Source organism: Carlito syrichta, unplaced genomic scaffold (genome assembly GCF_000164805.1).
Source record: "Carlito syrichta isolate Samal-C Ts95f unplaced genomic scaffold, Tarsius_syrichta-2.0.1 Scaffold72428, whole genome shotgun sequence".
In the NCBI taxonomy this organism is placed as follows: domain Eukaryota; kingdom Metazoa; phylum Chordata; class Mammalia; order Primates; family Tarsiidae; genus Carlito; species Carlito syrichta.
The window spans coordinates 514,360-529,874 of record NW_007016524.1 but is presented as its reverse complement, the minus strand read 5'-3'; the positions used below and the strand labels follow the sequence as shown (position 1 = coordinate 529,874).

General features: G+C 36.7%; 1 protein-coding gene across 1 annotated transcript in view; it reads left to right on the top strand.

Moving 5' to 3' along the window:
* The window catches only part of ZNF521 (zinc finger protein 521), a 264,956-nt gene that overhangs the window by 99,701 nt on the left and 149,740 nt on the right, over positions 1-15,515 (top strand). The window lies entirely within an intron of this gene.

Genomic DNA, 15,515 nt, shown 5'->3' with positions numbered 1-15,515 from the left:
GGAAGAACATCGTCTTGATAATGGCTCGTGGCTCATGTGTTGGATCAGATAGTTTCTTTGCAATCAAACATTAGTAGTCAAAATCATATGAGATGAATTTCTTTCCAGCTTTTTATTTCAAAAATGTTTAAGCCAGTAGCAAAGTTAAAGGACTAACACAATGAACATCGATGTGTGTGTGTATGCTCGTATCCCAGATTTACCAGATAGGAATATTTTGTTACATTTTCTTTTTCTCTTTCTCTCTGCAACCTTTTTAAAAAGTCAACCTGAGCCATATGAAAGAAACTTGCAGCTATGGAGAAATATCCTAAGAATCAGGACATTTTCCAATTTTACCACGATATCATTAGCTAAGACGATTAACTGCATTTAAAAAAGAAATTAAGTAAATTCAAAATGTCATCTGTCAGAGGTTCATATTTGAATTTCTTCAATTGTCTCTAAATGTCTTATGTTTTAAAATGTTTTTGAATGAGAATTCTTAAACTATTAATGCAGAAAATCACTACTCTCCTTTGTTTTTATTTTGCAGTGCTTAACATACCTACAGGAGTTTGTATGTTTATGTTTAATTTTAAAAATGTATAAAGGTGATTTAAAACGACTGCGTTTGTGTGTGTGTGTGACAGAGAGAGAGAGAGATGTGTTTAAAGTGAAACAAAATTGGACTTTCTTGTTTCTTAGTAGATTGTTTATAAAAGGGCTTATGCCTGTTTCTTCTTATCTGTTTATGGTTTGTATTTTCTGATATTTATAAATTGCCATATACTGTATCATTTAAGGTGAAATACTTCAAAAATGGAGGACATAAAAATTATATTTATACACTAAGCTGGTTAGAGTTACTTGATGGGGAGTATTATCATTAAGTCTCTGATTATGTCTAAAATCTTAATGATATTTAGAAAGCTTATCTATACCCTGTGCTTACAAAAGTTATTATTTAAACTATTTTTTAAATATATGTGTGTGTTTTAAGTTTTACAATTGTGTTTTTTAAGCACTTAGCTAATAAGGGCCAAAATGACTATGCATAACTACCTGCATATTAAACTTGATTAATGAAGCTTGCATGATGTCCTTAGTTGACCAGATATTAGGATTCAGTTTTAAACATTTCCTTTGCACCTCAAAAGTTTACTAATTTGTTCAGTATTTTAATCATCAATACTAGTCACCATTTTAAAGTCATTATACTATTTAATTTATGCACTATTTTGTGATACCCTCTATAATTAAAAATATAAAGTAGCCCATATTATTTGGACTGATATAGAAAATTATCTAAACATACATAACATTTTGCAAAAAGAAACCCAAAAGACATATAAGAAATTCTCATTTGCTGACTAAGCATGGTGGCTCATGCTGGTATTCTCAGTACTTTGGTAGACCAAGGTGGGAGAATCGCTTGAGCCCAAGAGTTTGAGACCAACCTGGGCAACATAGTGAGACCTTGTCTCTATTAAAAAAAAAAAAGAATTAGCTGAGTGTGGTGGTGCATGCCTGTAGTCCCAGCTACTACTTGGGAGGTTAAGGTGGAAAGACTGCCTGAGTCCAGGATATGAAGGCTACAGCGAGCTGAAATTGTGCCTCTGTACTCTAACTGGAACAGAGTGAGACTCTGTCTCTAAATAAATACTCATTTGTTCACTTCTTTCATAGCCATGTTAAATTTCTGTGACTTCTCATGATGAGTAGTATGTAAATTTTTTGCCAGATTAGGTAAAAAGTGGCTTTATTATATATTTTTGCTAAAAGACAGGTATGTCATGTGGGAATAAATTTTATCACAAAAAGAAATGTGACATATATGTCTATTGACATAGATGCCCTACGTATGAATTGAAGGGCTTAGCAATAGAGGTAGTATTTTTATCTCTTCTTGTTAAGGATTAAGAGTTGAGAAAAGTGAAAGGAAGGCTACGGGAGATAATAGGACACACACATACTGTTGAGAACACAGATTTTTTTGGACCATGGCTTATAATTACATGAGGATATTGCTAAACACTCATCCATCTTTCAAAGGCTAAAAGCAATGTTATGTGATTGAGACTAGGTTACCTAATTTAAAAGGGTTTAAATTTAAATATAAAGCTGGGAAGGATAAGTACTATATAAAACCAAAGAATGAATGAAAGACAAAGTATGTGACACTCAAAGGAAGCAAATAGTAGGTAGCCGTCATGTGATGGAGAGATTTGGAATTGAAGACAGCTCTGAACTTGAACTTCATTTCTTCTTAATGCTTTCTGAATTTGTAAAAAATGTTTTCTTTGTGCCAGAATTCTCTGAGTATTAATCTAAATTTGCTATGGAGATTTTGTTTTGAATAAAATATTTTGGAGAACCTATTTATTTTTCTTTGCTTCTCAGAGGTTGAATATGATAGAAATTTACACATAACCTTACAATGAATAATTTGCAACAGAAAGAACACTGGCATTCTAGCTTTTTCCACAAATGATACATGTCACAAAGTTACTGACATTTACTGTGTGTTTCTGAATAAATGTTAGTTCTTCTGGAGTTCGTTGACGCCGGCCTGGCTATCTGGTCAGGGGCTGCCCCGTATGGACCTCAAAATGTTGTCTCTTGACTTTGAAGTTCTCCTAAAGATATTGGAAGACTGTATCCCTTTACCTCAATTTTTCCAGGATGCTTTGTAGTGAGGTTTCCCTGAGGGATTATTTACTCACATTTCAACTCACACCATCCCCACCCATCCATTCAAACTGCTCTTACAAGGGTTACCATTATCTTCATAATCTTTATTTTGTCAGCCATGCCACAGAATCCAAAGTAGATGTGACAGTGGAGATAGTCTAATTCAGCCACCTTATTTCACACACAGCAAAACAGGCCCAAATAAATGGAAACTTGTCTAGGATCATGCAGCTAGTGAGTGGTAGACAAGAGGCAAGAATCCTGGTCTCTGACTCCAGGCTGAGACTTCTCTTTTCATAATCCCATGGCACTTTCCTCTAATTACAGTCAAATCCCTATCCTTTCCACAAAATCCTTTTGGTATTGCAGTCTTCTTTCTGTTTTCATTCATTTCCGTCTCCCGTTGCACAGAATTTTCTGCTTCTATCACGTTACTGCATCTGACTTATCCAAGGACCCTTCTGCCCTGATGACCACGGCACTATACTTTTTTTTGAAGAAAGATAATTTATCTTATTGCTATTAATTACCTGTCACTGTGGGCCTTTTTTCTTTTTCTTTTGTTTTTTTAATTGAACCTGTTTTCCTTCCTGGCTTTCTTTGTACCTCTGTAAATGCTCTGTGGTCTCTCTTCCTATAGGTGAGTGTCTCCATTGTTGCTCTCTCTCTGCATACCCCCTCCATCGGGGCCTCATCTATGCCCATAGTTTTAATGACCACATTTTAATGACCCTTTTCCACATAATATCTCCAAGGGACAGGAGGGAACTCTTGGAGGTAGATGGAAATACTCTGTATCTTGATGGTAGTGGTGGCTATATCAGTACTCACCAGATGAAAAATTGGTGAATTATTATTATTATTATTATTATTTTGAGTTGGAGTCTCACTCTGTCGCACAGACTGGAGTACAGTGGCCGCGCCCAGCCATCGCAGACTCCACCTGTTGGGCTCCAGTGATCCTTCCGCCCCAGCCTTCCAAGTAGCCGGAACTACAGGCGCGCACTACCACGCCTGGCTAATTTTTGATTTATGGTAGAGATGAGGTCTCGCCAAGTTGCCCAGGTGGGTCTTGAACCCACAGGCTCAGACAGTCCACTCACCTCAGCCTCCCAAGGTGTGGGATTACAGGCTGAGCCACTGAGCCCAGCTGAGAATTATTTTTATGGGAAAGAAATATATATCACAATGGAGCTAATTTTTTTAAATGATGGTTATTTCCAACTCCTTCCAATAAGCTTCACACTCATATATACAGCTACCTTCTAGACATATCCACTCACATGTTCAAATGGAGTGGGTCTCAAATTGAACTCACCATGTTTTTTCTAAACCTGCTTCTTTTTCTTACATTTTTAAAAAATTTTGCTTGTGGATCCATTGATCTTCTCAGTCTCTTCCTTTTTACTCCACAACATTTAGTCAAGTCATCTCGACTTCAGCTCATATGCACAGTTGACCCTTGAGCATTGAGAGGATTAGACGTAGCAACCTCTTATGCAGTCAGAAACCTGCATATAACTTTTAATTCCCCAAAAAGTTAACTACCAATAGCCAACTGTTGACTTGAAGCCTTACCAATAGAATAGTCCATTAACACGTTATGCTATATTAACACATGTATGTCATTTGTATTATATACTATAATCTTACAATAAAGTAAGCTAGAGAAAAGAAATGTTACTAAGAAAATCATAAGGAAGAGAAAATAAATTTACTGTTCATTAAATGGAAGAGAATTATCATAAAAACTTTCATCCTTGTGATTTTCACATTAAGTATGCTGAGGAGGAGGAGGAAGAGGATGGGTTGACCTTGCTATCTCAAGGGTGGCAGAGGAAGAAGAAAACCTGTCTATATGTGGACCCACATGGTTCAAACTTGTGTTTTCGAGGGTCAACTGTTTCTCTTGAATGAACCCTTCCCTCCCTCCCCTTACCACACTTTAAGTTCAATCTCTGATCCTCTTCAACGACTAAAGCAGACTTATATCTGATCTGTGTGACTGGAGTCTTATCATTTTCAAATCCATCTCCACATGCTGCCAGAATATCTAAGACACACATCTCTATAGCGTGTCCCTTCCTATATGAAGTATTTTAGTGTTCCGTACCTTTATCCCCATAGGATGACATAATAAGCTTTTTATTACAGAATACAGGCTGATTCAGGTTTCAGTCCCCTCCTTTTTTTTCTACTCTCACCTTATTCTATATTTGAGAGCACTTTAATTAACCACACATAGCATATTGCTCTGTCTTGCTAAGACTATCCTTTCTACCCAAATAACCCCTCTCCTCCTGATTGTTCTCTGCCTTTCGGGATGCTGTCTACCTTACATTATCTTTGGAGATCAACTATTCTAGAAGGTTGCCTGTCAGTCTGACTTCTCACCACAAACATATCCCTACCCCTTGAATATCCTATGTTGAGGATATCAAATGTGGAGGAAATATTGCATACAAATTGCTATATTTATTTATGGTGATGTTTGTGTTCTTTGATGAAATTCTCACACTCCTAATCTCATACCCCTGATACCTGTGACTGTGCCAGGCCCAAGGTAGGTGAATGCCTCACTACATGGGTGCTGTAGAGCTTGCGTCTCCCTGGTGGACTTCCCAGAGCCTCTTCTCATACTTACAGGACAGCTGGGCACCTAGATTTTTTTATGTGGACCCTGGACCCTCGTACAGTGACTGGAATGTAGAAAGTATGTGTTAACCATAGAATTGCTATTCATATTTTGACCCCGTTTGACCTCAAAATATTGTTTCATCGTCTTTGAAGTTCTGTCATAGGTATGGTGAGCCTGTGCTAGTCTATCTCACTACCCCTCAAGCCTGCTTTCCTAAAGAAGTTGTAATTGCTCCTACTAAGCCTGCCAGTGGTCTCCAGGTTGGAGAGGAAGCCTTTCTGTCCTCATATTCTCTGCAGCATTAGTCAGAGGAGGCTGTTCTTTCTCTGGCCTCGTGGCATTTTGTCTCCTGGCTTTCTTCCTTTTTCCACCTCTGGAGACTTTTCTCTGTCTGCTCTCAACAAGCAGTTCATCTATTTAAGAGCCTGTAACTACCTCTATGCTAAGAATTCCCAAATTTATAGTCTAGCCTGAACCTTTTCTCTTCGTTTATGTTACCGTGTTCCATGCACAGCTTCTTTTCTATTTGTATCTCTTTGGGATATCTGATGTGTCATTTGTACACACTAAACTTTTGATTCTTTCTCCTGAAACCTACTATTCTTCCAGATTTCCATATCTTATTCAAGAGAATCACCCTACACCCAGTTACTCAAGCAAGAAATCTGTAATTCATTCCTTATTCCTCCCTTCCCCTCATTCTCCACATTTAATTCATTAGTAGGCACTATTGATTCCACCTCCGAGGATCTTCAAGTATCGCATCCTATTCTTTCTATCTCCAAAGCTATCGTCTTGGTCAAGGCTGCAATCGTTTCTTGCTTGGATATTGTAGTAGCTTACGAATACATTCCTCTCCTTCATCTTCTGTCTGCTTCCAACCCATTCTTCATGCTGCAGTTGGAAGTGTAGATGTGTAAACTTAAATGATGTCACTTAAAAATTTCCAGTGTCTTTCCACTTCCTCAAATGAATCCAGACGCCTCACCAGCTTATGAGTTCATGCACGCAGTCTGACTGCAGCAGGCTGCTCTTGCTTCGTTCCAGGGTCTCTTTCTGGGTCACTCTAGAGCCAGTTTTCTGAACAAGTCCCTCCCCTGAGCTGCTTCTCCCAACTGGCCTCTGTGTTCCACTGGCTCTTTCTCATCTGTCAGTTGGGCCTTCCTGAATATCTTATCAAAGTTGATCTCCTCTGTAGGATTTTAATTTATCTTGTCATTATTTGTTTACCTGGTTATTTCCTTCTTCCCCTCTCTTACCTCTGAACACCTGTCAACTTATCATAGGGACTCAGTAAATAGTAGCTAAATAAATGAATATAGTATACATACATCAAAGTAACAAAAATGGTGTATACTCCATTTTATTTGCAGATACATCTAGTAACTAATACATAGAGGGACCCCAAAAACCTGGAATTTATTTGTAAAACATTATGTATTTATTCTTAACATATTTAAATTTCAGTCACCTTCAATCTACTCTCCGTCTGATGCGTTACGACTATTGAGATACTTTTTCCATTGCTCAAAATAGTTTTTGAACTCATCAATTTGGATGCTTCTTAGTGTTGTTGCCTTTTTTTGTTTCACCTCTTCCACCTTTGAGGATTTTTTTCCATCCAGGAAAACAAACAAACAAAAGAAGTCACTCCTGGGCAAGATCTGGTGAATAGGGAGGTTGGGGCATGGGGCTCATGCTGCTTTGGGTCAAAAGCTGCTGAACATCCTGCACCATGTGGGCAGGCGCACTCATAAATCACCCATCATGAAATGATCAAATGCGTTAAAAGAATCTCCAACAACAACAACAAAACTCACTGAAGCTGAACACAGCCACTCACAACAACGCTAGCTGGTATACTGATGCCAGTGGGTTCCTGGAACACAGGGGTAGCCTGTACTTCAAGGGACCTGGCCTCCAAAAAATAATTTTTTTTTTTTTTTTTTTTTTGAGTTGGAGTCTCACTCTGTCGCCCAGACTGGAGTGTAGTGGCCGCTCCCGGCCACCGCAGCCTCGACCTGCTGGGCTCCGGCCATCCTTCCTCCTCAGCCTTCCAAGTAGCCGGAATTACAGGCATGCGCTACCACGCCTGGCTGATTTTTTTTTTGATTTATTGTAGCGATGAGGTCTCGCTGCCCAGGCAGGTCTCGAACCCGCGGGCTCAGGCAATTCACTCACCTCAGCCTCCCAAAGGCGCGGGATTACAGGCTGAGCCACCGAACCCGGCCAAAAAATAATTTTGTGGTTTTTTTGGGGGGGCTCCTCCCTCTTGCATAGGTGTATATTATTTTGTCCAGTGGTATTTAGATGCTTTAAAGTTAGACTTGTTCTGAAAATATTAAAATACACTAAAAGACAGAGTTTCTAACAATTCAGCTTTCATCTTTAACACAAAAATCTGTTTTAAGTGTCTTAGAATCAGTGTTATATCTTCGTGGTTCTTGTATTGAAAATGGAAATGTACATAGTGACAATTCAGAACCTATTGAAGTTCAGATTGTGTTTTGTATTGCTTTGTATAATAAAAAGTTCCTTATGAGGAAAAGATATGAGGCTGATAAAAAACACTTTGGAGTTTTTGTATTTCAAATTGATGACACTAAGTTTTGCTAAGCTCAACAAGCAAAGAGCAAAAATAAATGGATTAAGCTCCCTCTAAATAAGCAGTATTTAAAAATTAAGAAATTTACATGTCCAAATAAAGATGTTCTTGAAATAGACCAGATTGCTTTGCCAAGTTCAAATTGTTCTGCAGCTGCAGTCAATATGTGTTTGTTGTCTACAGAGCAATAGAAAAGGGTGTCAACAATCCTGGCATAAATATCAGGGTGTAGAAAGTGGACACACCTGCCTTGTATTGATTCCTTGTACCCAGTCCTGTGATTGCCTTGTATTGATCATGGCCCTAAATATTGAGTTTTCTGCAACTACCCTTTCCAGATTTTGTGTATGTACTTCCAGTTGTAGACTTTATGCTGATGTTTTCCATATGGTTTTAAATTTCCATATGAAATTCCAAAATAGGAATGCTTTTATATACAACCATGAATCCTGGGTTGCACAAAATATCTCTCCTTTGGGTATGAGGCTAAAGAAGTTTGGAATAACCCTCTGTAGTCATAGAACTCTATCTAGGAGGATCCTTTTACATTTTTGGCTGAAACTGTATCAAGGCAGAGATTACTAAATAGCTGTTCAAGATAATTTTCAATAATGGAAGAAAATGGAAAGCTACATTCTGGATCTCTTATTGCTGTATAGTTCTACTTACCACAGGATGTGGGTATAATTTTCTAGTGCATGTGCTTTGCATTCCTAGAAATTTAACAGCTTTGGCCAAAGACTCTTTAAAAACCCAAATAGTTGGTTCCTCATATGTATGCTTTCTAAAAACTTTTTCATACTTTTTTACCTTTTAAATTTAAAATAAGTCTATTTCCAAGAGTTATTTTCTTAATCTGCCTTTCTATTCCCCTTATTACCATTTCCTATTACTTCATTATTATCCCAGATAGATGAGTAAAATATGAAATTTCAATTTTCAACTACCAGTCTTAGATTTTCAGCTCTTTTTTTGACATGGCCAGTTGGTCATTCTGCCAGCCCTCTAATGTAATCAAATAATAATTTTTCTCCTATTTTGGTCAGTGTTTCATCTTTCTCCTGCCCATATTTGTCTGAAACTTTATGTTTACTGTATGTTTCCCGTTCTCTTAAACTGTTGGGGCTGTCAATTGCCAGGTGCTATTGATTCTTTTGTTTGTTTTTGTAATTTTTCTTTTATATGCATTTTCTGTATCCTTTATCTAAGCCAGATTATACTGTAAGCCTCAATGGTCTCTTACACTCTCTTCCTACCATAAAGCATATGTCAACACGTTTGAAAATTGAGGATCACACACATCACATTCTCTGACCATCTACAAATAAATTATAAAGGGAAAAAAACCATCTTTTGAAAATCTCATAAATTTTAAAGTTAAAACATGCATTGAACAAAGGAGGCACAAAAATAGAAATTAAAAAATGCTAAGAACTGAAAGATAATTACATTACAAAAGTTGTGAGATATAACTAAAAGCAGTACTTAGAGGGAAAGTTATGAGAAAATTAAAATACATATTAGAAAATAAGGAAGGCATACTACAATGAGATGTATCAACTTGAGACATTAGGAACAGAACAACAAAATAAACCCATACAGACTAGAAGAGTAGAAGACAATGAAGCTAAGAGCGAAAGTAATGAGATAAGAAGCAAACAAATAACAAGGAGGTCAGCAAAGTAAAAATTTAGTTTTTTGAAAAGACTATCAACATGTATTAACTTCTGTTGAGATTGGTCAGTAAAAACAAATAAATACCATTAATAATGAGAAGGGGAGCCTTGCTCTATATTTGTAGAAGTTAAAAAGGTAATAGGAGAACCACTACACATATAAAGATGACTATAATAAAAGGAATGCAAGAATTCTTTTTTTGAAAGAATGAAGAGCAACTGAAACTCTCTTACTTTACTAGTGAGCGTATGCTTTTCTACAACTGCTTTGAAAAACTGTTGGACAGTATATCTTAAAGATAAGTACTAGTCTATTTTATGCCTGTTAATCCTACTCTTGGGTTTATGTATAAGAGAAATAAGTACATATGCTTACCACAAGTTATGAACAAGAATATTCATAGTAGCTTTATGTTTGTTTGTAAGCTTCCAACTGGAATCAGTGTCCATCAAGATAGAATAAATATGTACATTTATGTAATAAGGTGAATTCATCCCACTCACACAATGAAATACTCCACAGCAAAAAAATAAATTAAAAAAAAAAAAGAGAGAGAGAGAGAACTATTGCTATATGAGATGAGATCCACCCTCAAAAAAAAAAGCGAAATTATTTTTTTGAGGGTGGGCCCCTTGTAGTACAGGTTTCCCCCACTAGATGAGTATTTGGGAATCTATCTGTATCTAGCATTATTGTGAGATGCGGCATTGACTGTGATGATTTTTTTTTTTTTTTTTTTTTTTGAGATTCTTTCAATGCATTTGCCCATTTAATGATGGGTGATTTCTGAGAATACCTGCCCATGATGTGCTGAGTGTTCAGCAGTTTTTGACCAAAAATGGCATGCCCCCCGTGCTCCACCCTTTCTATTCACCTGATCTCACCCCAAGCGACACTTTTTTGTTTTCGGATAAAAAAGTCCTCAAAAGGAAACGTTTTGCACATGTGGAAGAGGTGAAACAAAAAGCAGCAGAAATACTAAAATGCATCACAGTTGATGAGTACAAAACTGTTTTGAGCTGTGGAGAAAGCCTCTCAATAGATGTATTGCATCAAATGGAGAGTACTTTATAAGTGACTGAAGTTTAAACTTGTAAGAATAAATTTGATTCAATTTATAAATTTAATTTATAATTTTTTATAAATTCCATTTCTGGAGGTACAGCATGCAACAACATGACATGGTGAAAAAAGAATCCAACACATGCAACTATGTGACTCCATTTGTGTATAGTTTAAGAATGGGCAGAACTAAACTATGATAAGTCAGAGTAATCACGTCTGGAATGGTATCAACTGGGCACGGAATGGAGGGAGTCTTCTGCTGGAGGTGTTCCATATCTTGCTGTATGTGGTGGTTACACTGGTGAATACATATGTAAAATTTCAACAAGCAATACATACGATTACTGTTATTTCTCAATTAAAATTTTTCCAAAAATACCAAATGCACAACATAAAAAAAGCATAAGAAAACACTATGAATAACTTTTTTTTTTTTTTTAATTGAAGTCTTACTCTGTCGCCCAGACTGGAGTGCAGTGACCGCTCCCGCCCACCACAGCCTCGACCTACTGGGCTCGGGCGATCCTTCCGCCTAAGCCTTCCGAGTAGTCGGAATTACAGGTATGCGCTACCACGCCCGTCTGATTTTTTGATTTATTGTAGAGATGAGGTTTCGCTGCCCAGGCGGGTCTCGAACCCACGGGCTCAGGCAATCCACTCACTTCAGCCTCCCAAAGGCGTGGGATTTCAGGCTGATATGAATAACTTTTAAGTAGAGAATCTCAGTTACAGTGTGTCTTAGAATAAAAAAAATAAGTTAACACAACGAATTCAAGACTAAAAGAGAAGTATAATGATTCAGTAAACATTAGAGAGTTTAATAAATTGTTGAAAATCTTTCCACAGAGAAAATTGCAGGCTCAGATGGCTTTCAAAGTGAATTCTCCTAAACACACACACACTTTCAAAACTATGCCAGAAAATACAAAAATAATGTGCCAAACATTTAATGAATTCAGTGTAATCTTGATATTAAAACCAGACAAAGATAGTAAAAAAAGAAAAATCTAGGCTAATTTTACTCACGATTTTAACATTTAGAAATTTTTTAATGTTAACAAATTCACTATGTATGAGAGATTATATATTATGATTGAAATGGATTTAGCACAAGAATGCAAGGTAGGTTTACTCTCAGGGAGCCAATTAGTTTAATTTTCCTCATTAACAGTCTAAAGAAGATAAATTATATGTATATCTTAAAAGTTGCTAACGAAACTATATTCATCATACCCTCATGATTTAAGAAAACCACACTTGGCAACCCCTTCGGGATCCCTCCTACTGTGGGAGCTTTTCTATCCTCTCAATAAATCCTGCTTTCAAAAAAAAATAAGAAATAAAAACCAACTGGGCTCGATGCCTCAGCCTATAATCCCAGCACGTTTGGAGGCCGAGGCGAGTGGATTGCCTGAACCCACGGGTTCGAGACCCACCTCGGCAACTTGGCGAGACCTCGTTTCTACAATAAATCAAAAATTAGCCGGGCGTGGTAGCACGCCTGTAGTTCCGGCTCCCTGAAAGGCTGAGGTGGAAGGATCGCTGGAGCCCAGCAGGTTGAGTCTGCCGTGGGCTGGGAGCGTGCCACTGCACTCCAGTCTGGGCAACAGAGTGAGACTCCAATTAAAAAAAAATATATCGTGGCTCAGCCTGTAATCCCAGCACTTTGGGAGGCTGAGGTGAGTGGATTGCCTGAGCCCGCGGGTTCGAGATCCACCTGGGCAACTTGGCGAGACCTCATCTCTACAATAAATCAAAAAATTAGCCGGGTATGGTAGCGCATGCCTGTAGTTCTGGCTACTTGGAAGGTCAAGGCGGAAGGATCACCAGAGCTCAGCAGGTAGAGGCTGTGGTGGCCGGGAGCGGCCACTGCACTCCAGTCTGGGTGACAGAGTGAGACTCCAACTCAAAAAAAAAAAAAAAAAAAAATCCACTAAACACAATACTCTAATCAAGATTATTTAAAATGTTAAGCAAACATTACAGTTAGTGGAGAAATTTCAATAAAATTAGTATTTCATAATTAAAATTGCTAATAAAACTTGCTGGTAATCTAACCAACAAAATAAAATGAAATAAAAACGAATTTAAGTATGTTGAAATGTAGCGTAAATCTTGAAAAGAAACAAATTAAACTGTCAAATGAAGGTCATATGTTTGCGTAGAAAGCAGTTCCCAAAGAATCCAATAAAAAATTATAACTTTAGCAAAGTTACTGGGTATTAAATAAACTCATTTACGTCAACTGGGTTTTTATTCACCAGCAAAAACAGATAAATATTTTAAAATAATTTCATATATAATAGGCAGAAAAAATTAGATACTTAGAAATAAATATTATGAAATATGTAAGGCATTTGTGGAGAAAATGATAAAACATTATTGAAAGGTATTTTTAAAGACCTAAATAAGTGATTAGACATAATTTTTTCAAGGCTAGAAAGACACAATACTGTAAAGTTGTTATTTATCCCAAAATTGATCCATAGATTCAGTACTATTCCAACAAAAATTCCAACGAGTTTTAAAATGTGTTTCTTATATTTTTATTTTTTGGAACTAGACAACAGATTCCAAAATGTGTTTGGATGAAAGAAAGGTCAAGAATAACAAAGATACTCTTGAAAGAAAATAATAGGCAAGGAAGGGTTTTTCCTAATAGCTAATCAATGTATAATACTCATAAATCTTCAGTTATTAGGATGGTGTGGTATTTGTCCACAGAACCAAGTAGAGATCCCCCAAAAGATATGTCACACATATAAAACTCAGTATAGTTAGAACTGCCTTTGCACACCAGTGGGAAATGGATGGGCTATTCAACTCATTATCTATGTGGAATAAAAGAAACATAAAGTTTAATCCCTACTTATATGTATAAAAATTAGTTTCAGTGGTTTAAAGATATAGGTGTGGGACAGACAAAGTCATAAGCCTTGTGGGGAAAAAAAAGAGAATATTTTTATTATGTTAGACAATGCTTTTGTAAACAAAATGACACAATATAAAACACAAATCAAATATGTTCAACATTAAAAATAACTTCTGTTTACCAGAAGTTGCCATACAGTGAGTGAAAATAAAAGCTATAAGATTATGAACCATTTGTAATACATATAACTGGAAAATTATTAGCTTCTAAAATATTTACATGTTTACATCTTATGAAACAGCCACAGATAGAAAAAGACAAAGCACTAAATAAGAAAATGGGAAATTTACATGAACAGGCATTTTACAAATAGGAAAGATGAAGGACCAGTGAACATGTGAAAATATTTATCCTCATTAGTAATTTGGGAAGTGCAAATTCAGACAGAAAATAATGGTTCTTCTGGAAGGGCCACATAGGAAGCTAAGTTGGGACCAGGCATACTAGTGTTCAATAGTTACTCTTTATACATTGCCTGTGTTATAATACTCTCTATAATTGTTAGCATTTAACATAAAAACCAAAAATAATCAGAAACATAGGTATAAATATAAAACTAATCTAATCAGTACAAAATAATCTTTTAAAAATTCTAGCTGCATGTTTTTATCTGCAAAAGGCTGTGAGCCTGAAACCTATTCTTTTATTGTGACAAGTAAGTTTATCGAGTGTTGTAGGGGTATTAAAGACATTAGCATCTCAGCAAGACTTTTTCTCTTTGTTATTCTGATTAGAAAGAGCAGTATTCATGTTATACTTAACGTGGTACATATCTCACATGTGGGAGAATATTAGCCTACAGTATATACTTTCTTATTTTTCATCTGATACTTCAGTTGATAATAGGTTTATTAATTCCTGCTATGTACAAGGCATCAGATTTGTAAAAGGGAGGGGCTTTTTACCAATATAGTTATTTTTCCCTCACATAGAACTTTGAAGGCTTATAGTTTGTTAGGGAAAAATCAATGTGCATCAATAAATATAATAAGGTATAATGGAATATGTGCCATTATAGACATGTAAGTACAGTGCTAAGGTAGTGGACAGGAGAGAGCAAATACCTGGGCAGGAGTTAGCCTTGCAGATCTCTGAAGGAAGAGGACACAAATTGAAGAGAACTGCCAGAGGGCAAGTCCTGAGACATGGCCATGCATGGCAACGCAAGTGATAGCAGGGTGAGCAAGGAACAGAATATTGGGAGAGGAGTTCAGAGAGTTGCAGAGAAGGGCGAAGGCTGGGCTTTGGCTTGGTATCCTCCACAGATCTCAGAAGAGTAACATGTATGTCGTAGGTTCTTCATAAATGCTTATTCATAATTGAAACCTACTGATGAAAACATTTGGAAAACTAAACAAAGAAGGAAGCATTTCTCTAAAAACTAAACAATGGTTTCTTAGGGCTATACATAAATAGACTATAACCCCTTGTAGGTATGTAATATACTATGCACATCATATCTTGAAAAGATTGAATGGCAGGTGAAATTCTGTAAAACTCCCCATATCGAGGCAAATAATTTATTGTATTGAATTAAACATTGTATTACATAAGCTAGCCTTCAAATGAGTCTGTAACTTTTTGGTGTAGAGAGATTGCCGCTGTGTGTATGAGGAGTTTAAGACTTTGCAGCATAATATAGTAGAGGGAAAGATTGTACTCAGAAAAAAAAATGAGTTCAGATAACAGTTGAAAGAGCCGTCTGTGTGATCTTAGCTAGTCCTTCCTAAGCTTCAGTTCCTTTATTGCTAAAATGGGCATTATACATACTTTGCCTACTTTATAAGGTTATCATGAAGAGCAGATTATATAGTTTTTAAAAGTTTTTGGTAGAGGAGAACCTATTCAGTAAATGGTGCTGGGAAAACTGGCTGACCACATGCAGAAGACTCAAACAAGACCCCTATCTATCCCCATACACAACT